This window comes from Callithrix jacchus, chromosome 16, assembly GCF_049354715.1.
Source record: "Callithrix jacchus isolate 240 chromosome 16, calJac240_pri, whole genome shotgun sequence".
Taxonomy (NCBI): domain Eukaryota; kingdom Metazoa; phylum Chordata; class Mammalia; order Primates; family Cebidae; genus Callithrix; species Callithrix jacchus.
In genome coordinates this window covers 69351004-69375437 of record NC_133517.1, presented here as the reverse complement: position 1 = coordinate 69375437, position 24434 = coordinate 69351004, and the positions used below count along the sequence as shown (strand labels likewise).

General features: G+C 45.7%; 1 protein-coding gene across 1 annotated transcript in view; it reads left to right on the top strand.

Moving 5' to 3' along the window:
• Window positions 1–24434, top strand: part of LOC108588705 (uncharacterized) — a 332586-nt gene that overhangs the window by 217749 nt on the left and 90403 nt on the right. The gene's annotated exons all lie outside the window — the stretch shown is intronic.

The following is a 24434-nucleotide window of genomic DNA, read 5'->3' as shown; positions in this document are numbered from 1 at the left end:
GGCGGAGGTTGCAGTGAGCCTAGATCACACTATTGCACTCCAGCCTGGTGCCTGGCGACAGGGTAAGACTCTGCCTCAAAAATAAATAAATATCTGTGTGTATACGAATCTGTGTGCATGCATGTAAGTGTAAATATTTCTACAGGTATCCATCTTACCTATGTTAAGCTAAATATGAGTTCATACTGCTGTATCCAACTCTAATTCATTACCATGTTCTACCTACTATTTTTTTTTTTTTTTTTTTTTTTTTGAGACAGAGTCTCACTCTGTTGACCAGGCTGGAGTGCAGTAGCGTGATCTCAGCTCTCTGCATTCTCCATCTCCCAAACTCAAGTGATTCTCCTGCCTCAGCCTCCCAGATAGCTGGGATTATAGGTGGTGCACACCACCAGGCCTGGCTCATTTTTGTATTTTTAGTAGAAATGAGGTTTCACCATGTTGGCCCGGCGAGTCTCAACCTCCTGACCTCAGATGACCCACCCACTTAGGCCTCCCAAAGTGCTGGGATTACAGGCGTGAGCCACTTGCTGCCAGCCTCCATTCACTTTTAACAGACTTTTTTTTTTGGCCACACTGATTGGCAAAAGAAGGTAATGAATGGAGACATTGGAAAATTCACATGGGGCAAGAGCAGTGGGCTGAGAACATTGGACTTTTCCCTGTGGTCAATGTGGCCTCATTCAACAAAATCAAGGTGAGTCAGACGCCTGTAGAAAGAGACTCAGAAATGTACTGCCTGGATGTTTGCAAACCAGGACTCCGTGTTATGCTCACATGTCTTTGAACATGTCCCTGCCCTGGGCTTCCTGTGGCCTTGCTGGTTTCTGGATTGTCCTGTCCTCCTGTCCTCTTACTGACAGCCTTTCCTGCTGCCCTTTCCTTCCCATGCCACTCCCACTTCATACAACCTCTTCCTCTGTACACTGCTCCTGGGCTAGTCCTGTCAGGGATGCCCCTGCCTTCCTGGGACCCGAGGCACTCAGAATGGGGATGAAAGACATATCACGTAGAATCTCCTACCTGCCTTCCTTCTCAGCCAGGTGTCACAAACTCAGTTGTCTACAGAGGCCTGGCAGGCAATAAAAATAAGTGATGTGGGCCTATTGGGCAGTCAGAGGGGCTTGATGCAGAACTGGAAGCACCAGATGTAATCAGGAGCTAGGAGACCTCATGTAATGAACTGGCCTGGCCCCAGACTCAGGCCAGCACCTGCTCTGAATGATCAGGCACCTCACTGGTTGCCCAGGGTTTGTGCATGGCAAGTTAGTTGTGGAGAAATATTTTGATTCTCGTTCTTGTGTATGCCCAGGATAAAGGGGGCAATGGCCAGTCTGTGTCTGCTGATCATGGCCCTGAAATTCTGTAGGCCCAGAGTGGCCAGACCTGGTTGTTCAAAGGAACAATGGCAGGTGGGGAGGGCGGAGGGCCTTGCCCTTCCCATTTGCCTCTGTGTCTGACAGTGTCACTGTAGCTATACATTCCTGGTAGCAGCACTTTGTCCCTAATCCACTAATCCATAGCAATAGTGGATTTTAGTGCATAGGGTTTTGTTATTTATTCCCATACCTGGAATCGGCTGCGTTGTGCTACTACCAGAGGTGCCAGCCCAGCCTGGAGCTCTGCACGCTCCTCCAGGCTTCTCAGTTCTGATGACTCCATCCCCAGATCCCATTCTAAAACGGGTGGACTTGCTTATTTATTTATTTATTTTTTTGAGTTAGAGTCTTGCACTGTTGCCCGGGCTGGTATGCAGTGGTGCGATCTCAGCTCATTGCAACCTCTGCCTCCCAGGTTCAAGTGATTCTACTGCCTCAGCCTCCTGAGTTGCTGTGATTATAGGTGCCTGTCACCACGCCCAGCTAATTTTTTGTATTTTTAATAGAGACAGGTGTCACTATGTTGGCCAGGCTGGTCGCAAACTCCTGACCTGTGATCTGCTCGCCTTGGCTTCCCGAAGTGCTGGGATTATAGGCACGAGCCACCGCACCCGGCCAGGGGTGTACTTGCTTTATGTAGCTGCTGCTTCTCCCAGACCACATTGTCCTGTTTGCGCCTTTTCCATTTTCAATACATGGTTTGTTTTTATCTGAAATTCTACCCGTTAAAACATCTGGAACGTTTCCTCTTCTCTTGGGAGGCGTATTTCTGCGTTTTCTACCCTTGCCTCCTTTGCTAAGTTCAGCTTGAAGCAGGTTTCCAAGCTCGTCACTTGGAAGCACAGGGCTTTGCTGCTGCCTTCACCCCACCCCCACCACCCACCTGCAGGTCTGTGCCAGGAAGCCCTGCCTGCTGTCTGCACCCCATTTTGCTGCTTGCCTACAGTCATGACTACTCCTGAGGGGCTCGCCAGCAGCTTTGTTTCCCAGTCTGCTGTGCATAAAGGTGATGCTTCGGGTTTTCCACAGTGAAACAGTGGTTCCCAGAGTGGGCAGGGCTCCCTGGTGTCTGCAAGGGTGTGTGACCGTGCTGGGTGGAAACAACCTTGTCAAAATAAACCAGGGCAGTGCTGAGGGGGGAAGTGAGGCTAGCTGGGGGGGAAATGTGGGCTGAATGCTTCTCGGGGGGTTTCCTCTGCACCGGTGCCCGGCTGTTCAAGGGCCCCAGAAGGCTGAGGCTGACACCCTTCCTGTGACGCTTTCAGACTTGCCATTGGCCCTCAGCAGATTAGGACTCTGTTTTCCCCTGTTCACCTCCAGCCAGTCACAGAGTGTGAAAGGTTCGTGGAACAAAAGTGATTCTCTGTCCATGATTTTCCCCTTCATTCCTGTCTTCATCCATCTGGGCTGCTGTAACAAAATACCTAAACTGGGGGATTTACAAACAATGAAAATTTATTTCTCATCCTTCTCAAAACCAGAAAGTCCAAGATCAATGTGCTGGCAGATTTGGTGTCTGGTGAGGACTGGCTTCCCGGTTCAGCGTTTTCTTACTGCGTCCTCACATGGAGGATGGGGCAAGAGAGCTTTCTGGGGTCTCTTTTATCAGGGCACTAATCCTATTCATGAGGATTCCACACTCATGATCTCATCAACTCCCAAAGCCCTACCTCCAAATACCATCGCCTTGAGTGTTAGGATTTCAACTATGCGTTTTGGGGAGACACCAACATTCAGACCAGGGAAGCTCCCTGGCACAATACTGCTATACCAAACTCACCTTTCTGACCAGACACTGGTCAGAACAGTCCTTCTGTCCCTCTTATGCCAGAACTTTATGTTTCTGAGGGTGAAACCTGAGTGATTAATTCACTTGGGAGGTTAAGGTAGGAGAATTGCTTGAACCGGTTCCCGGGAGGTGGAGGTTGCAGTGAACTGAGATCATGCCACTGTACCTTGCTCTGTAGCCTGGGCTACAGAGCAAGACTCCATCTCAAAAAAAGAAAAAAAAAAAAAAAAAAAAGGAAGACAAACAAAGACTGAGGAGTGAGTCCAGATTAAAAGAGACAAAGGGGCATGCCAAATGTATATGCAACACATGGCTGCGGGCGGCATTCTGCATTGGAAAAAAGTGTTATCGATGAAATTTGAATACTGTCTCTAGATAAGGCAACAAAGCAATAGTATACTAAATTGCTAGATTAGGCAATAGTATTGCACTAAAGTTAATTTCCTGACACAACTAAATAATTGTACTGTATATAAGATGTCAGCATTGAGAAGCTGCAAGGCTAAATGGAACATCTCTGTGTTTTTTACACTCTTTGTATAGGTGAAATTATTTTAAAATAAATCTAAATACAAACCATGAGATAGATTTATACGTACCAATATGGAATGGTGTCCACCATCAATTGGAAAAGATAAATTGTAGTACTGTTTGTATAGAATTGGCCCATTTTTGTAGACGCAAGACGGAGCAATATCGTGCATATGCGTATTTATCTACACATGGGAGAAATTCTGAGAAGGGCATGTACTTCCTGTTGACAGACATTTCTGGGAAATGTGATTGGAAGGTGTGAGACACCTTTTACTTTCTGATGTCTTTGAAAACGAAGAGCATGTTTTAATATCATAATGGGAAAACAGTGAGTATGTGGGTTGCATGCACTGGTGTGTTTCTGCATGCGTAGGTTTAGCGTTGACGTCTCCCCATTCGGCTCATTCTCTGTTCAATTTCCCTGCACGGGCAGTGCTGTGCAGTGTCTTGCCCAGTGGACACCCACCTTGCTTTCACTCCACAAACCACTGTCCTACATCTGATGCTTAACAAAGTCTGTTAGTTGTAGACACAAAGGTGGCCTGCATTTCATTCCGGTTGACAGTAATGCCAGCTGACTCATCTTACCTTTGTCTGAGGAGGCTGGAAATTGTTCACCCTCAGAAACTTTAGGGAGAAATTTACAACTAAGATTGTATCATTTTGGTCTCCCCAGAGGAGTGACAACTCAGAAATTTCCCAAGTGACTATCATTGCATTTACCCCTTTAAGGAGCAACGATGCTTTAAGTGGCGCTTGAGTTACCTAAACCCGATTAATTAGTGAATGGTAATCTGTTACTCCCAGGAATTTTTAATGATCACTAGGCTTTTGTAGTTAATGTGAATTTGTGTTTAGGTGGATTTAGTTTTGTGCAAGACTGTATTCAGGGCAGATGCTCCTTAATTTAAAAAGGGAAAGGTGAGAACAAAAGTGTCTTGTGTGCCCTGACTTGTTACAAATATTGACTAATGTCACTCTCTCTGCCATGTACTTTTCTTCCAGTTTATCAGTGAGGAGACTGATGCAAAAAAGTATGCTCCGCAGGCTCTGGTGCACCCATTGAGTTAGCCCCGGAAAGAACTGTCCCCTTCTCTCGCCTCTTCTTTACTTCTTTTGCGGCTAATTCTCTAAAATGGTTTCTGCCACTGTCTCCAGCTTTCTGGGCTGTTCCATCACCCTTTTCTTTTTTTTTTTCCCCTAAATGTTGGTTTCATTGTTACCTTTTGGGTTCCTCTGCTTTTCTCTGACATGATGTCTCTATGGATACATCTCTCAGTAATGATTACAATGGTGGTGATCGTAGTAAAAATAGAATGTATGGGTGTCTTTATCAGTCCCTGACCATGCTGGGCACAATCCTGGGCATGTGCAGGTCTGATATTGTTCTGCCCACTCAGCCGATGAGGTTGTAGGGGCTCCCTGCGGGTTTGGATCTGAAAACCACAGCCAGGTCCGTCTAGGACCAGAAGTTATGGTCAGGCTTACATGCTCTTTTGATATCAGTGTTCACGTAGATGTTTAAGTTCTTGCAATAGGTTTTTCCAAGCCAGTGAACACTGCCAAATTATGTTCCTCACACAGTTATAGCTGCCTATTCCCAGGCAGTATTAATATATGGTTGAACTAACATGAATACACATCACTATTTTATCAAGTGACATAATCAAGCTAATTATGAATTATCCAAATATTAATTTGCACAGCTTAAAAGCAGATAAAGTATTACAAATCTGCTTATATCATTAGCAGAAACACTTTTTGGGCCAAAGGGTAAGGAAAAGAGGGGAAAATATTGTCCTTCAACAAAAGTAATCATCTTCCAGTAAGTATAATAAAAGAAATGGTAAGCTTTTCAGAATTTCCACAGCTAAAAAGTGTTTTAGCTATAGTTTAAAAAAATCCCATAACAAAATACGTCTTGTTTAAAATATTTGCTACAAAAAAAAGGCCTATTCTATAAGTCCTGCATAAGATGCAAGTATCCTTTTTTTTTTTTTTTTTTTTTTTTTTAACTTTGAGATGGAGTCTCACTCTGTCACCAGGCTGGAGTGCAGTGGCACAATCTTGGCTCACTGCAACCTCCGACTCCTGGGTTCAAGTGATCTCCTGACTCAGCCTCCCAAGTAGCTGGAACTACAGACACGCATCACCATGTCCAGCTAATTTTTGTATTTTTAGTAGATACAGGGTTTCTCCACGTTGGCCAGGATGGTCTTGATCTCTTGACCTTGTGGTCTGCCCGCCTTGGCCTCCCAAAGTGCTAGGATCACAGGCATGAGCCACCTCGCTTGGCCGAGACGAAACTGACTTTACAAAAAATGTGTTTAATAGCTCTCTTTTATTCTATTTCTCAAGCCCTCCCTGTTAAATTGCCCCCACAAGGAAAACATTAATTGAACTGTAAGGCTTTTTTTTTGTGTCTAAAGACGTTTAAGGCATACAGATAGTATTAAATGGACCTTTCACTCGAGCTCTGTGATTTTTTTCAAAATAGATATTATTTTTCTTTATCATAGGTCAAGAGAAATTTTGAGAAACACATTGAAGGATCTGTTAACACTTGGTAAACCCAGTAAAAGCAGTGGTTGTGCCAGTCCTGATCTGTCTTGCTGTGAATGTGAACACTGGGAACCCGAGCTAAGCAGGTAAATAATCACTTAGCATAGTCACCATCTTCAGCGTTTGAGATGACTGCCAGGGTAAACCGTACTGTGTCGGAGATGCAATGCTAATTCTGTTGGAATTAAAAATATGCAAGTGTGGTATTAGATATTTGGGCACGCCATAATGTGAAATTTCTCATTGATAAGATTCTGACATAGGAACTACACTTGAGTAAGAATCATAGCTCAGTACGGCATGATTTCAGGGAAGTCAACTGATAAGATAAAAGTATTTCTGGGGCGGAACAGCAAGAATCTTTTGCTAAGTGTTGGAATAGATTGACAGAAACCTAAAATCGGAAGTTGCGATTCTGCTGAGCTATTGCTTTTTCATTCTCTGGTGGAAGCTTCATTGGACATATTGTGCATCAAGCCTCTGTGTTACTGATTTATGCCTCCTAAACCGTGTCTTAGATTCTCACTTCCATGGCAGTAGCTTTAGGCAACCCAGTTTTACTGAAAGCGGCAATGGTTTCAATGACCATTGGAGTCCAATTTTAGGGTGATACTTCCCCAAACTGTTAAAACTCCCTGGTGCTTTTATCTTATAAACTGCAAAATGTCTTCATATTTCATCCCATTTTTCAGTTAATGCTAGGGTGACAGAAACTGGAGCTCTCCCAAGACATATGACACAGTAACGCAGCAGCCAACTTCTTCACCAAATTAAAGTTTTACAAGATTTAACCTGTCATCAAGACCTGGGATTATGGTGGTGAGTCATCATCAAAAGCCAAGTTCAGTCCCTGGTTTGCCTTCTTTTCTGTACAAGAACAAGGATTTTGATGGCTCTGGTCTCCACAATCGTCTGTTGCTTTCTAACTAATAATCGCACCTCAGGTAAACCTCATTGGCTACGATACTGCCTCTGTCCAAAACTCGTGGCTTTCTTTAACAGTAAATGGCCTCTGATTTTTAGGAAGCCATGTGGCTGTCCTTCAGCACACTTAGGAGAGGTCTTGGCCATTATTTGTTGTTTTACAAGGTGTCATCATTGAGCATCTTCTCTGGATCAGGCTCTGTGCTGGGCTTGAGGGGTACAGGGAAGTTTCACATGACCCATCCCCTTGAATCACACATACTTGATCTCACTCCCATAGCAGAAAACAAGCTAAAGTCCTCCAAGGGTTGGTACATTTGCCTGCCATGTTTATTGCTGCTGTGATCACTGCAGCATGGTCCAGAGAAGGCAGTCAGTCAACAGTGAATCGGCTGAGATTTTGTGATTTTGATTCAGGAGCCCTAATCTCTAGGATAAAATCTAACCAAAGGGTGGGGCTGTGTTTTCTTCTTGCCTTGACTTCTTTGACTCTATTTGTAAATTCCCTAACCCAGGCCTCTGGCTCATTCTCTCTGAAGATTCAGGGACCTCTAAAATGTAGATGGTAACAATCTCTAGAGTATATGTGCCTTGATGCTAGGGCAATCAAATTGATTTCCTCAGCATATACAAGTCATGTTTTGTAGGCAGGTGGGTACTTAGTCAGTATCTCAATCGGATTTGCTTCTGTTTAGCAAGAGAACCTTTTGGGGGCAGTGTTATGGACTGAATTGTTTTCCCTTCTCCCAAATGTATTATGTTGAAAACCCAACCCCCATGTATCCAGTATTAAGAGGTGGACCTTTGGGAGATAATGAAGATTAAATGAGGGCCCTCGTGATTGGATTAGTGCCCTCAAAAGAAGAGACCCCAGAGAGCTTGCTGTCTCTCTTCTCTCTCTGCTATGTGAGGAGAGCTTGAGAAGGCAACCCATCCACAATGCAAGGAGAGGGCCTTCATCAGAACGGATCATACTGGTGCATTGATCTTGCACTTGCAGTCTTCAGAACTGTAAGAAAATAAATTTTCTATTATTTAAGCCACCCCTGGTCTAGGGTAGTCTATTATAGCCTTCCAAACTGAGTAATACAAGGAAATGAGGGCCATCTTAGCTTTACAGAGAGAAGATGTGGAGAGGAGTTAGGAGGTCGAGGCTGGACTTTCATGATGGTGATATTCAATTAGTGAAAGGCTGAGAGGAGATCAAATATACTTTTTGTGGTCCCAAAGATCAGAACCAAAATGGAGAGGTAGAAACAGCAAGCGAACAGAAAACAACCTAATAAATGGAAAAGGAACCTGAGAGAATGCTCTGTCTCTGACAGTGGTTGGGATCTCATCCCTGGAGATATCCACGCAGGGACCATATTACTACTGAGAGGGGGTGGGGCTGAAAGGATCCAAGCATTGCACTGTGACATGACCCCTTGTAGGTCCCTGTAGACCTTGGGACTTACGAGCTTGCAATGAATCGTTACAAACAGAAACAATTCCCTCTTATTTGTGGAACACATTAAAATTTCCAAAGCATTTGTATACATACATTATCTCCTATGATTTAATATCAAAACATTAGAGTTGACGTTCAATACACATTTGCTGAATGAGGGAATGCACGAAGGTGCTGTTGCAGTACCTTGGCTGGCAGAAGAGGAAACTTGCTAGGAAAGGCCAAACCGGGCTGGGACCCAGGTCTCTACCGTACTCTTCGCTCTGCTCAGCTTTTCCAAGGTGGAAATGATAATATTTTCTCTGAGGCTGATGCTTTTCTGTTTGTTTTGCATTTTAGTAAATTCATCAATATCAGTATCCCCTAATGCTCACAAATGCCCTTTGAACCAGCATTTATTATTTTTTTTTATTGCATTTTAGGTTTTGGGTTACATGTGAAGAACATGCAAGATTGTTGCATAGGTACACATGTGGCAGTGTGATTTTCTGCCTCACTCCCCTTCACCTGTATCTGGCTTTTCTCCCCATGCTATCTCTCCCCAACTCCCCAACCCCCGCTGTCCCTCCAGCTTTTATTATTCTTATTTTGCAAATGAGAAAATGGAGGCTTTGAGAGTTGAGTGAGTTTAGCTAGGTCTTCAACTCCCCTCGGGCAGAGCATTAAGGTTGCAGGCAGTTGAGCACCCTCTTCAAATGAATGTGAGCCAGCGTTGGTCCTGTTGGGAGTGCCAGGAGTTCTGGCAGAGTTGATGGAGACCCCACTTCGAGTGACATGAATGATTAATCTAGGGAAACAGCAGTCAAACAGTCAACTCATTCTTCCTTGCACTCTTGCCTGATCCTCAGCAATTTCTCGGCCGCACCTCCTGCTAGAATCCTGTTTTGTTCCTTGTAAACAAATCCTTCTAGGAGTTCCCAGTCCTGGCTGTATACCATAGTCATCTAGGGACTTGCAAAATCTGCTAGTATCCACTTCACTCCCACCGTACGTCACAGATTAAGATTTAATTGATCTAGAGAGGAATCTGGGCTTTGGTATTTAAAACAATCTCTTAGATGGTTGAGAATCACCAAATTTTTGTTGGTTTGGGTTAGGTTTGTGCATTCAGGTTTGTGGGTTATTGGAATGAGGCATGAAGGGCCCTGCTGTGTTCCTAGGGCCTGCTAGCTGTGTGCTGATTGCTTTTGGTTTTGTAGAAATGATTTCATTTCTTTTTCCCTGAAACTGTCCTAATTGGAGGTCATGGTCTAGTGGGATGGCATGTGGATTTATACTGCGACTCTTGTTTTTACTAGCTCTTCGACCTAAGAAAGGCTACCTCCCACTCATCTGTGCCTCTGTTTCCAACTCCTCTGCAACATAGAGGTAATAATATTAGTTTCCTTATGAGCCTGTTGGGAGCATGAACACTTGGGACTATACCTGGCGAATAGTTAGGGTTCCATAAGTAAGACTTGCTTAATGGTTGGTGTGATCATTGCAGTAACTGCATGTGTGTGGGTGTAGAAATGCATATAAGAGGCTGGGTGTGGTGGCTCAGGCCTGTAACCCCAGCACTTTGGGAGGTCGCGGCAGCAGGTCACCTGAGGTCGGGAGTTTGAGACCAGCCTGACCAACATGGAGAAACCCCATCTCTACTAAAAAAAAAAAATGCAAAATTAGCTTGGTGTGGTGGCACATACCTGTAATCCCAGGTACTTGGGAGGGTGAGGCAGGAGAATCACTTGAACCTGGGAGGCAGAGGTTGCAGTGAGCTGACAGTGTGCTGTCGCACTCCGGCCTGGGCAACAAGAGCAAAACTCCATCTCAAATGAATAAATAAATAAATAAACAAACAAATAAATAAATAAACTGTGTATAAGATATTGTCCGTGTTTTTTTTCCTTCTAGCAGAGTTAGCCACTTCCTCCTGTGTATAAGCATATCATCACTTTGTATTTCTATTACGGAATTGTAACGTGTTTTTGTGTTCCTAACCAAATATATTCATTCCACAAATGTTTATTGAACACTTGCCGAATGCTGAGGAGTGGGCAAGGGAGATGCAACCTCTGCCTCTTGGGCCGTTCGCACTTTGAAGCGGACAGATGACGAACAGAGGAAGTGGATCCCAGGTTGGGGCAGGCTGGGGTGCTACGGAGACGAGAACAAACGGTCCTTATCCGTTCCTTGCTATGGGGGAGACTCTCCTGATAGTCAGTTGTGGCGTCTGCATTCTTTCTTCACCTTCCACGGTAGTGTCACGGGACTTACTGTGATTACATACCTCTCCATCCCTCAACAGTCAGTCCTAATCATTGGGGTTAGGAGCTACGTTTTGTCAAATGAATTCATGAATGGATCACCCTGGAACAAAACAACTTTTTGTTCATTTTGTTCCAGTGTGATTCATTCATTAATTCATTTGACTCAATTTAGCTTAAACAGCACATCCTGAGATGCTGTGTTAAATCCCAGAGTCACAAAAGACCTTTACAGAAATCTTTACAGTCTTCTGGGAACTGTAGACATATGTATGGGGATGGGTCTGGACCACTGCAGCTGCTGTAATAGCTGTTGTTCTGGTGAGCACTGGGGACCCAGGCATTAGTTGGCCCTGTAATAGACATGTATGGACCTGAATGAGTGTGTCAGTATCTCTCATGAAGCTCTGTTTATTTTTTTCAAGGTGAGGGAATGCGTCTTTTCTGCATTCATTCCCTCCTAGGGTTTAGGTCCCCGCCTGACACATGGCAGGTGCACAGTGGATATGTAGAGAGTGGCTGGACAGACAACATTGCTTTTCTCTGGGAATTTGTCCTCATCTCTACAAGGGAGGTTTGCCAGTATTTTGAGGCTCTCCCTCAATGATCACATTTTAGAATCCTGTGATGGGTGCTGAAACAATGCTCCCTCACTGGAGCTGCTTGAGAAGGTCATTCATTATTTTTGACGTCCTTGGACTCTCATCATTGCTAGAAACTGACTAATTATGAGAAGGGAAGTGAGGGCCTTGAAATGCCTCTCTCTCCACATCTGGCCTCACTGTCAAATAAAGTACTTATTTCTGATAAGCTCTTTGGCTTCTGTGAAGCCGCCTGGCTGTGTCTGGCCGTGGGCGGTGCTGATAATGAACCGAACAGAGAACACAGACTTGGCAGGGGAGGTGGGGACCCAGTGGGTAGAAAGAATGGGCTTTTTAGACCGTTTCAAAGTAACAAGAAGGCTTTCAGAGTGCTTAGTGATGTCTGCTACCACATTCGCCTTCTCTGTTTCTATTGAAATTGAAGTTCTAGATGGACTGAACCTGACTAAGAAAAGGAAGCGTGGACAGGAAAGCTAATGACAAATGCAACTGGGTTATTTCTGGAGTACTTTATACTCTCAGAATATTGTACCCTGAACATTCTTCATCTGGACTCTAGGAGCACTGAAGCAATTAGCATGCCACCAACTGGGTACTGTGGAAGATCACAGACTCTGAAACTTTCCAAGGAACTAGTGGGAATCAGCATCTTACGATTATTGTATCCTTGACAGTTTAAATTTACCACTTTGAACCTCGGTTTCCTCATGTAAGAGAAAGAAAAGAAGTGTTTTTTGTTTTTGTTTTTGTTTTTGAGACAGGGTCTCACTCTGTTGCCCAGGCTGGAGTGCAGTGGTATGATCTCAGTTAACTGCAACCTCTGCTATCCGGGTTCAAGCGATTCTTGTGCCTCAGCCTCCTGAGTAGCTGGGATTGCTGGCATGCGCCACTACACCCGGCTAATTTTGTATTTTTAGTAGAGACGGGTTTTCACTATATTGGGCAGGCTGGTCTCAAACTCCTGGCCTCATGTGATCTGCCCGCCTCGGCCTCCCAAAGTGCTGAGATTACAAGTATGAGCCACTGTGCCTGTCTGAGAAGTGATTGTTTAGTTAGAGTAACTCTAGATGCCATAACAAATAGACCTCAATATTTTAGTAGCTCAAAAGATGCCTCTTTTTGAACTCAGACAATAGTTTGAGAAGGGTTTCCTGGTCATTAGGTGGCTTTTCTTCATGTGGTGATCTGGAGACCCAGGTCTCTTCTATGTTGCTGTTCTGCCATCCCTGGGACCTTGAAATTCATCCAGCTGGCAGGGGGATGAAGAACAGGAGAGAAGGCACACCACTTCTTAAAACACCTCTTCCTGGAAGAAGTATACAATCATTTCACTTGCCAGCTATCAGTTCTAGATGAACTTTAAAAGGGGATGGTCTTTGGGAAGCCAAGATGAGGGGATTGCTTAATCTCAAAAGTTGGAGATCAGCGTGGGCAACATAGTGAAACCCCGTCTCTACAGAAAATACAAAAATTAGCCAGGCATGGTGGCACATGCCTGTGGTCTCAGCTACTTCAGAGGCTGAAGTGGGAGGATCACCAGAATCTGGGGGGTGGAGGTTGCAGTGAACCAAGATCACATCATTGCACTCTAGCCTGGGCAACGGAGCAAGACCCCGTCTCAAAAAGAAAAAAAAAGGAGAAGAAGGGGGATGGTAACCATTCTCTTCCATAAATACCTTTTACCTTCCTTTAGTGTTGCTTAAGAATAAGTGAGGTTGGGTTTGTGAATATAACCTTGTATAACATTTGCCACCAACTATGGCCTAACTTATGTGTAGATTGTTTGTAGGTACACATGGCCTCATAAGACCATTCATGTGGTCCTAGAATTAATGTACCCCTTTGGAAATAATGTGGTGGACATCTCTCTGTGTTATTAAGGACAGATCTCCACCATGAATGTGATGACTAACGCTTACAGCTGGATCATGATTTACATTAACTCCTCCCTTGCTGGTGTCTTTTAGATTGCCTTCGGTTGTGTTTTCACCACAAAGGCGATAGCATCAATTCTCCTACATGCCCACCACAGAACTGGTGCTGTGAGGGAGACAAAGATGAGTGACATCAGTACTGCTTTTGAAACACTCATAATTGAATAAGCTACCCAGGTGACATGACATGGTTATCCTAGCCAGAAAACCATGGCTTTTCCTAATCAGAGCTTCAGTGCTATGGAAATTTGAAGTTCAGAGGGCCTGATGTCTCAGTCCAGGTGAGAACAAGTCCCCTGCCATTCCTGGGTCAGCAGCTCCCGTCATCTTAGATTCTAGAATGGCGGCTGGACATGGTGGCTCATGTCTGTAATCCAAGCACTTTGGGAGGCCAAGGCAGGAGTATGGCTTGAGCCCAGGAGTTCAGAACAAGACTGGGAAACACAGCAAGACCCTGTCTCAGAAAGAAAAAAAAAAGATTCCAAGATGGTGTAGAACATCAGAGATTATCTGGCCATCTTCACCCCACCTGCTAATAGATGGAAATGCATAGACTCAGAGAAGTTCGGGGGGTGTACAGACAGCTATACAAATCCAGTGGACCTCAAATCCAGGCATTCCTAACCTGAATTAAATCCTCTTGCCCTTGTGTGGAGGTCCCAGTGTCCTGTTTTCCCAACTTTGCCTCTGAATGTCTCCATGTCAAAGGGCCCTCTCAGTGTGCCAGAAGGCAATGGAGAATGGAGCAGATGTACCCATAGCGGAACAGGTGGGTAGGTTCCTGCGACACCAAAAATCCTGCTGCCTGGTTCCTGAGACATTAAAAATGTATTGTCTACACAATGACACCGCCAGCTGCCTACTCCTTAAGTTTTTGTTTTGCTTGTTTTACTGAGACAGAGTCTTGCTCTGTAGCCCAGGCTGGAGTGCAGTGGCATGATTACAGCTCACTGCAGCCTCGACCTCCTAGGCTTAAGTGATCCTCCCATCTCAGCCTCCCAAGCAGCTGAGAGTGCATGTCACCAAGTGCAATTTAAAAAAAGAAAAAGGTAAGACAGGAACCTTGGTATTTTGCCAGGGCTGATCTCGAACTCCTGGGCTCAAGTTATCCTCCTGGCTCAGCCTCTCAAAGTGCTGGGATTACAGGTGTGAGTTATCATGCCCAGCCCTCCTTCATTTTTTAATATGAGTTAATAGGACCTGAACACACACAGCCTCATTTACGCTGGCAGCCATCGCAGCCTGCCACATGTCAGATGAGGTCTCTGGGGCTCTCACTCCTTATGTCAGGGGTGATGCCACGTGTGACCCAGCTGGTGGTCACATTCAGCTCCTGTGTTTTTTAGGATCAGATGGAATACCAGCACATCTCACCCTCCTGTGCCCTGGGAGTTTGTAATAATCTATAAATATGTAGATTTATTTCAGAGAACCTTTTCAGAATCCTGTTGTGCATATGTACAAAAATGTTGGCTGCAGTACATTTAGAACCATGAAAACTCCTAAATAGCTTCGATCTTCTGTGAGAGGGGAGTGGTTGAAGTCTCTGGAGCACATGCACAGTATTCATTCTTCAGCCATTTAAACAGGAAAATGATGGTTAAAAATGATTACATGATGGGAAAAGAGACAGGATGCAAATTATTCAAATGCCATGATGATATGATAAGGAAAAAAAGATGTTGTAAAAGGTCATATAAAGTCATGTCATGATTAGCCGCTCTGTGCCAGACACACAGGCTGGAAATCAGTGAATGTTCTCCCCAGTAAGTGAGCAGCTGCCCCTCTGTGCCTCTGTTGCCTCTGTTAGGCTCCTGGAAGCCCCCTTCATCGCTGTGTGTCATGATGTCTTCATCACCACATGCAACAGCGTCTTCACCACTATGTGTAATGTCATTCTGCATGCTTATTGGGCTAAATAGTCACAGAGGAAAAGAGTGCTGGAGAAATGCCAGGGAGAGAGGTACCGAAATGTTCCAGGTGGGAAATCTCGGCATCAGGTGGCCATAGCGATGAACGTCAGGGTCTTGGGAGAGCTTCAGCTCGTCTGTGTCCAGCCAGCTTCCTGGGAAGGAGCCTGCCTTCTGACATTGAAACCCTGTGTGCTAGGATGAGTATGTTATGCAGAGCCTTACAAATGAGAAAGTCTTGCATCCTCAGGACAGGGAGTTAGTATTGCTGTCTGGAGTCTACCAGATCCCCCCCCCGCCGCCTCCCCCACCACCTAAAATTCCCTGGATCTGAAAGCAGGAGGAAAAGGGCTGATTACTGGAGAAGAAGATTATTCTCTGATAATCCTAGTATGATTCGTAATGGCTGCAGCAGGTGAGCCCTGGGTCCGTGGCTCAGTCTGCGGCTGAGGAAGGCTCTTCCTTGAGGAGGTGTGTCCAGCTTCCTGGGAAGATCTCAGCTGTCTAGCTGGCGTGGGCTGCCCAGTTCTTACTAGTGCATCAGCTATGAGCAGCCCCTGACCATTGGGCAGCATTTTATTCCTGCCAGAGAACGTCAGAGCCACTGCACCTGGACCAGCTGAAGGCAGCCACGGTACCCAGGATGCTGCTGCTGCTTCCTCCAAGGAAAAGAGCTCTGGAAATGGGGAATTACAGCACGGTGGCTTTGTTTTATATTCATTATTTTTTTTACATCCGGAAGACAATGGAAAAAATAAAAATTGCTATAATTGCACCAATTATAAAAACTAATATTGTAAAGAAGGGAGAGTCACCAACACCAGCTTGAAACCCATCCTGCCCCTTCTTGAGATGATCCCTGTTATCAATTTGGTAATTTATGCAAACCTAGGGGTGTACTGTTAAACCCCTTAAGAGGAGAAAGAAACAAAAACCCTGAATCGTAGGTTTGTCAATTTCAATGGTGAAATCCCACAGCAGCCGATTTCAGGCTTTAAGAGCTAGTTTGCAAAATTCTTGAATCTTTAACAGTCACTCCCAAGTGTTTGCTTTTTGTACTTTGTTTTGAGGGAGGCAGGAATTGGAAATTTGCAATGGTATTGGTAAGCGTGCCATTTTTATATACGGTGTCACCGACATCTTCCCAGACCAGCATGTGCAGATTCACTTAGCTCCTCTCTTTTGTGGGATGGGTTTTCCATGAAGGTGCACTGTGTTGCTTCTGGAAGGACAGAATTGGCCCCCCAGGAGAGGGGAGGTGGCAGCAGCTTGGCACTCAGAGGCTAGCCCCTGCAATGCTGTGCTTCTGCAATGCTGTCCACATTTGGTGTTTACTTGGAGTTCACTCCAGCTTCCGGTTTCTTCTAAATATGTTCTTCTAATAACCTGTAGCCTAATCAACTCTGCTGGTGACACATCCCTTTGCTGTGCTCTACTCCAGGTTCCATCAGAGAATCTCATATTTCTTTTGAGAAATGTTTCCTGATTTTCTTCTTTTCCACCACCCGTCCCTGAGGCTGGGTAAAGTGCTTCATCCCCATGATGCTTAGAACCGACGCCTCCTTCTGTGGCAGGGCTCTCTACACCTTATGATTTATTGTGTAATGTCTCCACCTGTTCCTGTGGAGAAGTAGAGAAGCTCTGGTAGACAGACTGGCCCTCTAAAGATGCCCACACCGTAATCTCTGATGTTACGCCTATGAATGAATGTGTTACTTTACATGGCAAAGGGGATTTTATAGATGTAATTAAGGTTGTGAATCAATTGACTTTTAATAGAGAGATTATCCTTGGTTATGCAGGTGGGCCCAATACAATCACATAGGCCCTTAAAAGCAGAGATTTTTTTTTTTTTCTGACTGTGATCAGGAAGATGCCATGAAGGATTCTAAGCATGAGAAGGAGTTGATGTGCTACAGTGGGCTCTGAAATGTGGGGCCACTTGCAAAAACTGGAGGGAGGGGCTGATTGCTAAGTTTGGCCCCTGGCTAACAGCCATCAAAGAAATGGGGGCCTCCATCTTACAGCTGCAAGGAACTGAATTCAGCAATATGAACAAGTTTGGAAGAGGATTCTTCCAGAGCCTCCTGATAAAAGCCCAGTCCGCTGTCACCTTGAATTCACCTTTGTGAACCAGGAGCAGGGAAACCAGCTGAGCCAGCCCCCATTCTGACCTATGCAACACTGAGATAATTGTATGTGTTGTTTTAAGCCACTAAGTTTGTAGTCATTTGTTATAGTGGCTGTTGAAAATTAATGTAAGATCCTAGTTGCTGGGAATGCAAGCTCTGGGCTCCCCTTTTCTGACTTCCAGAGCATGTTTGCACCTTCGCAGTAGCTCACTTTCACGTGTCTCAGCCCAGCTTGCCCTACTGCTCCTGAATGAGCAGGTTCTACCATCTTCTGAACACTTCATCTGCCCCACCTGCTTACAGTCAACACTTGGTGGGTTTTACCACTGCAATGTGGGCCTTGGCTTTCTATTTCAGACCCCCTGGGATGTTTTGGTAGCTTTCTTCAAAGGCTTCCCAACTCCAGGCCCTCCATCTGCCCAACCATCCTCCACACTGCTCCAGATGCCTCTTCCTGGAGTGTGGCTTTGCTTCCATCGCTCACTCCCTAGCTACAGGCATCCTGTAGGTTTCCTGTTTCTACTGCATCCAGGGCACATCCCCCAGCCTAGGATTTACAATCTCTACTGGAGACGGGGCATTGCCTCTCCAGTCCGATTCCCAGGACTCCCTCTTAGGCTTTGTTCTACTGTTGCCCTTGCATGCCCAAGCTTTCCAGCCCCAGATCTCTCCATTCCCCGAGTCCTGTAGGGCCTTGCTTTCATTCCATCTCATCCCTGCAGCCCTTATGGGTTCCCCAGAGGTGCCCTTGTTGAGGGGCACTATGCACAAGGCTCATCTCCCTATCCGACTCTAAGTGCCATCAGCCACACAGCCAGTCTGAGACCCAGCCTGGTATTTGAACTTCAGCCCTGTCAAATCTAGAGCCCAACCTCTCGCCCCCTCTCCAGTGTGATTCATAGGCTTGTATCAAAGCTCTGTGGGGTTTAAAGAAAAAGTTGACACCCAGGTTAAAAAAAAAAAAAGTGATGACCATCTTTATTGGACGGAAAAGAACTTCTTCTTTTGAAAGTAATGAAGATGGGGAGGGAACAGGATTGGGGATGGGAAATACTAAGCTTGCCAGCAGCTGGGGCAGAGTTGGGAACCAAAGAGAATATATTTTCTAAGATACATTCCAGGGCAGGCCTGCCTGCCTGCCTGCATCCTTCAGTGCCCAGGTCTACCATGGAGACCCCTCGGCTGGGCACCGGCTCATCGTGCGGATGCTCACTGCAGATGTGGCTTCTGAGACTGGGGTGTCCAGCCAGCAACCCTCAGGACCGACTCCTTGGCAAGAAGTCATGTTAAGAATGTAAGATGGAAAGATTTTTTCCCCTCCCTACCCCATGTTTCCCAGATTGAGGAAAATAAGAAAAAAAAAAGGAAGAAAATGGGCCTCCCTATCAATCCAGAGGCTAAACACTCACAAATAGGAAACTCACAGGCCAGCAATGAAACACGAAAGTAAACATCATAATTTCCAATTCAGGCCTGTGTGAGTATCCCCAGGTGGGAACAGCAACATTTGGAGTCGGGGTGGAAGGGGTCTCGGATGGGGGTGATCCTTGTGGAAGGAGGGTGTACCAGCCCGGGGAGAAGGAAATTTGGGGCCAGAAATTTCAGTGGGATTGTGTCTTTGGAATTTAGACTTTGTCATTTCACTGGGGACCGTCCATGAGGCAGAATCATCCTTGCCTCACTCACCAGCCTCACATCCATGCAGCTATCCAATGTGAGAATTAAGAGAAAAGCCTTTAACACTTTAAAGCCCTACGCACATGTACAGTGTTAAAAATAGTAACGGACAACGAACTGTAGCAATCACGTTACTGTTAATGACGCTTATCCAGTTGACAAAGGGTTTTTGTCTGTCTCATAGTGGACGAAAATGGTAGCTGTAGAGGGAGGTGTTACAGTTCAGCGGCCATGAGGCTGGAGGATTTACGGCCACACTGCCTGGGTTCAAAATTGAGTTCTAGTCCTTACTAGCTACGTAAGCTTGGGTGACTCACTTACCTTCTCCATGCCCCTGTTTCCTCATCCATAAAATATAAACACCAAAAGTCCCAACCTCATAGCATTGTTGTACAGAGTAAATGAGCTAATCCACTGTAATAACATGTTTCCTGTGTATTAGCTATAATCTTAAAATTGTGATAGCAATATTCTAATAGAATCAAATATTATTTGCAGTGTCTGGCCACCTTTATATTCAGTGTAAGCAGCCCCTACAAACAGAAATGCTGTTGCAGGGTGAGTATGCTAAAAATACTACTGAGATTTTTCAAGTCCTTGGAGACACCCATCTTAAAATAGTGCAAAAAGTACCAAATAAATGCTCATTTATGAGCTATTTTAATGAGCAATTGCAGGTGATATTCCTAATATGGCAGAGAGGTCTTCAGTGTCCTTTGTCCTTTTTTCTTGATTAGCGTCTGAGCTCAGATGGCATGCGTCATTATGTCTGTGGCATTACGGAAGGTGCTCGGGGTGAGGGAGAGGGCAGGGGAGGGGAAGCATCACGTGCCTATAGTCCCAGCTACTTGGGATGCTGAGGCATAAGAATCACTTGAACCTGGGAGGCAGAGGTTGCAGTGAGCCAAGATCATGCCATTCCACCCCAGCCTGGGCCACAGAGCAAGACTCTGTCTAAAAAAAAAAAAAAAAAAAAAAAATCAACTCCCAGAACCACTGAGTTAGATGCTGGGTGTCAGCTGTGAACCCTGTTTGTCCTTTTCTTTCCTATGTCAACCCAGCAGAGCTGCAGACCTGTGTGGAGGTGGGTTACAATGTGTTCTTCTTATCACCAGTAAAACAGGACATTTTGGGATAGAGAGGGAGTGGCAGTGGAGTCTCCTCCTGATCTTTACCCTGGATTTATGGGGCTGAGAAATAAAGGTAAAGTTGCATTCCTCTCTGAGGAACTGCTTAATTCATATCCACTCTCCCAAACAAAGCTGCTGGTTGATTGCAGCTATTCCATTTAATGTTATTTGCTTTCATTCTGTGTAGGATGAGGATAGCTTTTGTTGGGCAGCACTTGCTCTAGCTCTCCAGCCGGGCCAGGAAGGCATTTTCCTGAACTCACAAAGGCCCTCCACACATAGGTGCACTAAAGAACTTCTGGCAGGGCCAAATCTGGTGTCAGCTTCCCTCTAGGTTTTCCAAGTTCTTATTTCCTCTCCTTTGTGCCCACGATAACTGATGGCAACAGCATGGGACTTGGTACAGTTGAAATAGCCCACGTTCGAGTCCTGACTCAGACACTGAGCTCAGGAACTTTACATAAGAAGCGTAATTATATGGACCCTCCCTTCTTCATCTATAAGATGATGTGGTTAATTGATTACAGGAATGGCCCCAACTCTTTATCATTTCCTGTGTCTCGTGCGGGACTGATTGTGTCTTATGAGCTGTTAGCAGACATGATGCGAGCCAAGATTTTTGGTTTGTTTGTTTGAGACAGAGCCCTGCTCTGTGACTCAGCCTGGAGGGCATTGGCACGATCTTGGCTCACTGCAAATTCCACCTCCTGGGTTCAAGCGATTCTCACACCTCAATCCCCCAAGTAGCTAGGATTATAGGAGTGCACCACCATACCCAGCTAATTTTTGTATTTTTAGTTGAGACAGAGTTTCACCATGTTGGCTAGGCTGGTCTTGAACTCCTGACCTCAAGTGATCTGCCCACCTCAGCCTCCCAAAATGCTGGGATTACAGGCGTGAGGCACTGCACCCAGCCACAAGCTGACTTTCCGCGGTTGAATCTCTGTTACCACCGCAAGAAGGATATTTCAGGGCTAGTCACTGGTTCCAGGAGAAGGAAGAGTGACACATAGAACATAACTAAGGCGCTCTAATGGTCCTAGTTGACAGCCAGCCAATGCCCAAACCTCCATGAACCCAGCCAAGGTCACCAAACTACCTGCTTGACCATGCAGATATGTGGACACTTAGTGCTTATGCCACCGAGCTTCCTGTGCACATTTTTTTTTGGTGATAGAGACAGTGGGAACATCAGTAATAACTACTGGATGGCTTATTGCAATAGCAGTAACTCTTGGATTCAAATCTTGCCAGAGCATGGGTTGGTCAGTGCCACATGCATTGCCTGGTACATCAACTACTTTCGGAATGGCTGAATGATCGTAGAAGGATAAATTATGTTTCCCCTTTGCACCTGATTTCTCTACTCAGAACATCTCTAATAGGCTGGGATCACTGCCACCCACTTGATATTCCATTTGCTGGACATTCAGAGAGAGAGAGATGTGACGTAGCCATGTTCCTAGTTTTACATAAGATGTTGATTGATCCACTGAGCATTTTGGGTCCCCATCTTCAAGGCAAGCCTGTTACATTCTTCAAGGAGGAAACAGCTTGGCATTGGTGTCAGTTTGAGGACATGGCATGAATGAGCAAAAGAAATGGCAGTCCCCATATTTTGGGCATTTGCTCGATACCAGGAACTTCTTGTCTATTCTGCATGGAGGAACTGCTCTCTTGATTTTTAAAGGGGACAAAACAGCTCAGAGACATCAAATAGTTGATCAGAGAGCACACAGCTAAGGAGGTAATAGCACGAGCTTCTAGATCTAGAGCTACCTGACAGCAGAGGACAGCCTCTTACCCCCCACCACAGTCTGCAGGGGCCAAAGCAGGCATCCAGGTCGAGCTCCTCAATTTATCAATGAAGGAATTCCACCTGTGAATGGAAGTAGCCTGCCCAAGGCTACATAGCAGTTAGTGTGACCAGATTACCTAATACCCCTTCTAGCGCCCTTGATGTGACTTATTGAGATCTCATGGGCCCAGTGGTGTCACTGAAATTTCTGGATAAGTTGCTTATGGAGGCTGGCACAGTGGCTCATGCCTATAATCCCAGCACTTTGGGAAGCCAAAGTGGGATTTGGGAGGCCAAAGCAGAAGGCTGGATTGAGCCCAGGAATTCCAAATCAGCCTGAGCAGCATAGCAGGCGAGACCCCATTTCTACATACATACATACATACATATACACACAAAGAAATAACGGAAATTAGCCTGGTATGGTGGTGCATGTCTGTAGTCCCAGCTGCTCAGGAGGCTAAGGTGGAAGCGTCATCTGAGCCTGGGAAGGTCCACACTGCAGTGAGCCATGATTGTGTCACTGCACTCCAGCCTGGGTGACAGAGTGAGATCCTGTCTCAAGAAAAAAATTTCCAGTGGAGGCATTATCAGTTTCCAGGTCTCCATGTGAGCACCACAAAAGAAGCACTATAGTTTAACAGCAACAACAAAAGACGTGCTATGGAGCACCTGAGCTGCTCCTATGCTCCTGTGCTCCCTTCAGGGAAGCAAGTCAGCATCCTGAGGAGGGTGCTTTTTGGGTGGAGGCCTGAGGGCTGGCTAGCTGCAGCTGTGCTATTTCTATTTCATTCATTCATTCATTCATTTTTATAGAGGTGGGATCTCACTATGTTGACCAGGCTGGTCTCAAACTCCTAGTTTCAAGCGATCCCATCTGGGTCTCTCAAAGTGTTGGGATTACAGGCATGAATGACTGTGCCCAGCCCCAGTTGTGCCATTTCTAGACGACCCCTCCAAGGAGCTGAGGGGAGAAGCCCCTTCTTGCTGGCTGCCCCGGCATCTACATATCCTTCATTCTGCCTGCCAGCTCAGAGAGTGGGAGTGGTGCCAGGGAGCTGGTTGGGCTGGCACTGGCCAGGCAGGAGCCCTACTTGGCTGGCAGCCCCGGGCACCTGCCACACTTGTGTGTTTGCTCGCGGTTCGGGATACGGAAGCAGGATGCCTTCCATTGTTGCACCCTGGATGTTCCGGGCCTCGGGGGCCAGCTGCTCGGCTGGCAGCTTCTCACTGTTTCTTGCCCTCTTTTTACCCCCCTCTCTTTCAACTACCTGTCAGGCAGGTGGTAATCCCACCATCACCTAATGTGCCCAGAGGAGAAGGCAGGAAGCCCAGCCAGTGTGCACAGAAGAAACACTGGCAAGGTGCCCAAAAGCCCTGTGCCAGGCACCTTCAGCCTTAGGAGGAAAGAGTCTCCTGTCCAGCTCACCCCAGGCACCTTTCTCCAAATGCAGTCTTGCCCCATTCTCTGACCATTTTGGCCTCTGATCAGAAAGAATCTGCCATACTGCCTGCCGTTGATTAGATGTTAGGGAAGATTTAAATTCATCTCAATACAGCTCCCTTCCTATTAGAACCATGTGAGAGACTATTTCAAGACTGTTTCTTACAAGAGGATCTGCCTTGCTGAGACAGAGCATTGCAATAACGAATGTGTTGAAAGCTTCCTGGTTTGCAAAGCATTTGCACATACGTTAGCTCTCTTAAGGTCTCCCAAGCCCTATGAATGGAATATCCTTATTAGCCCCATTTTACAGGTGAAGCAACTGAGGCCAAAAGAGCTTGAGTAGCTTGCCCAGTGCCTTAAGGTAGAAGAAGTATCAGAGTAGAGACTGGAGCATAGATCTTCCTTCTGAAAATCCAGCCACCATTATGTATTTATTTTGAGACCTGAGTCTTGCTCTATTGCCCAGGCTGGAGTGCAATGGTGTGATCTCAGCTCACTGCAGCTTCTGCCTCCAGGGTTCAAGGGATTCTTCTGCCTCAGACTCCAGAGTAGCTGGGATTACAGGTGTGTGCCACCACATCCAGCCAATTTTTATAATTTTAGTAGAGATGAAGTTTCACCATGTTGGCCAGGCTGATCTCAAACTCCTGACCTCAAGTGATCCACCCGCCTCAGCCTCCCAAGGTGGGACCTTCACAAGGGCGGGGATTACAGGCGTGAGCCACCACGTCTGGCCCCAGCCTTCTTTCTGATTCACTCTTTTGTAGTAGTGGACATTTAAGAAGACACTCTTTGTTTGTTTGCTTTCATGCAAAGTGCTTGTGCTCGAATAAAACGAGAGTAGGGAGAGAGGAAATGTTTCACTGAGCTGCTTTTCGTTTGGGCTCTCATTTAATCTCTCTGACAACCTTCTGCAGCAA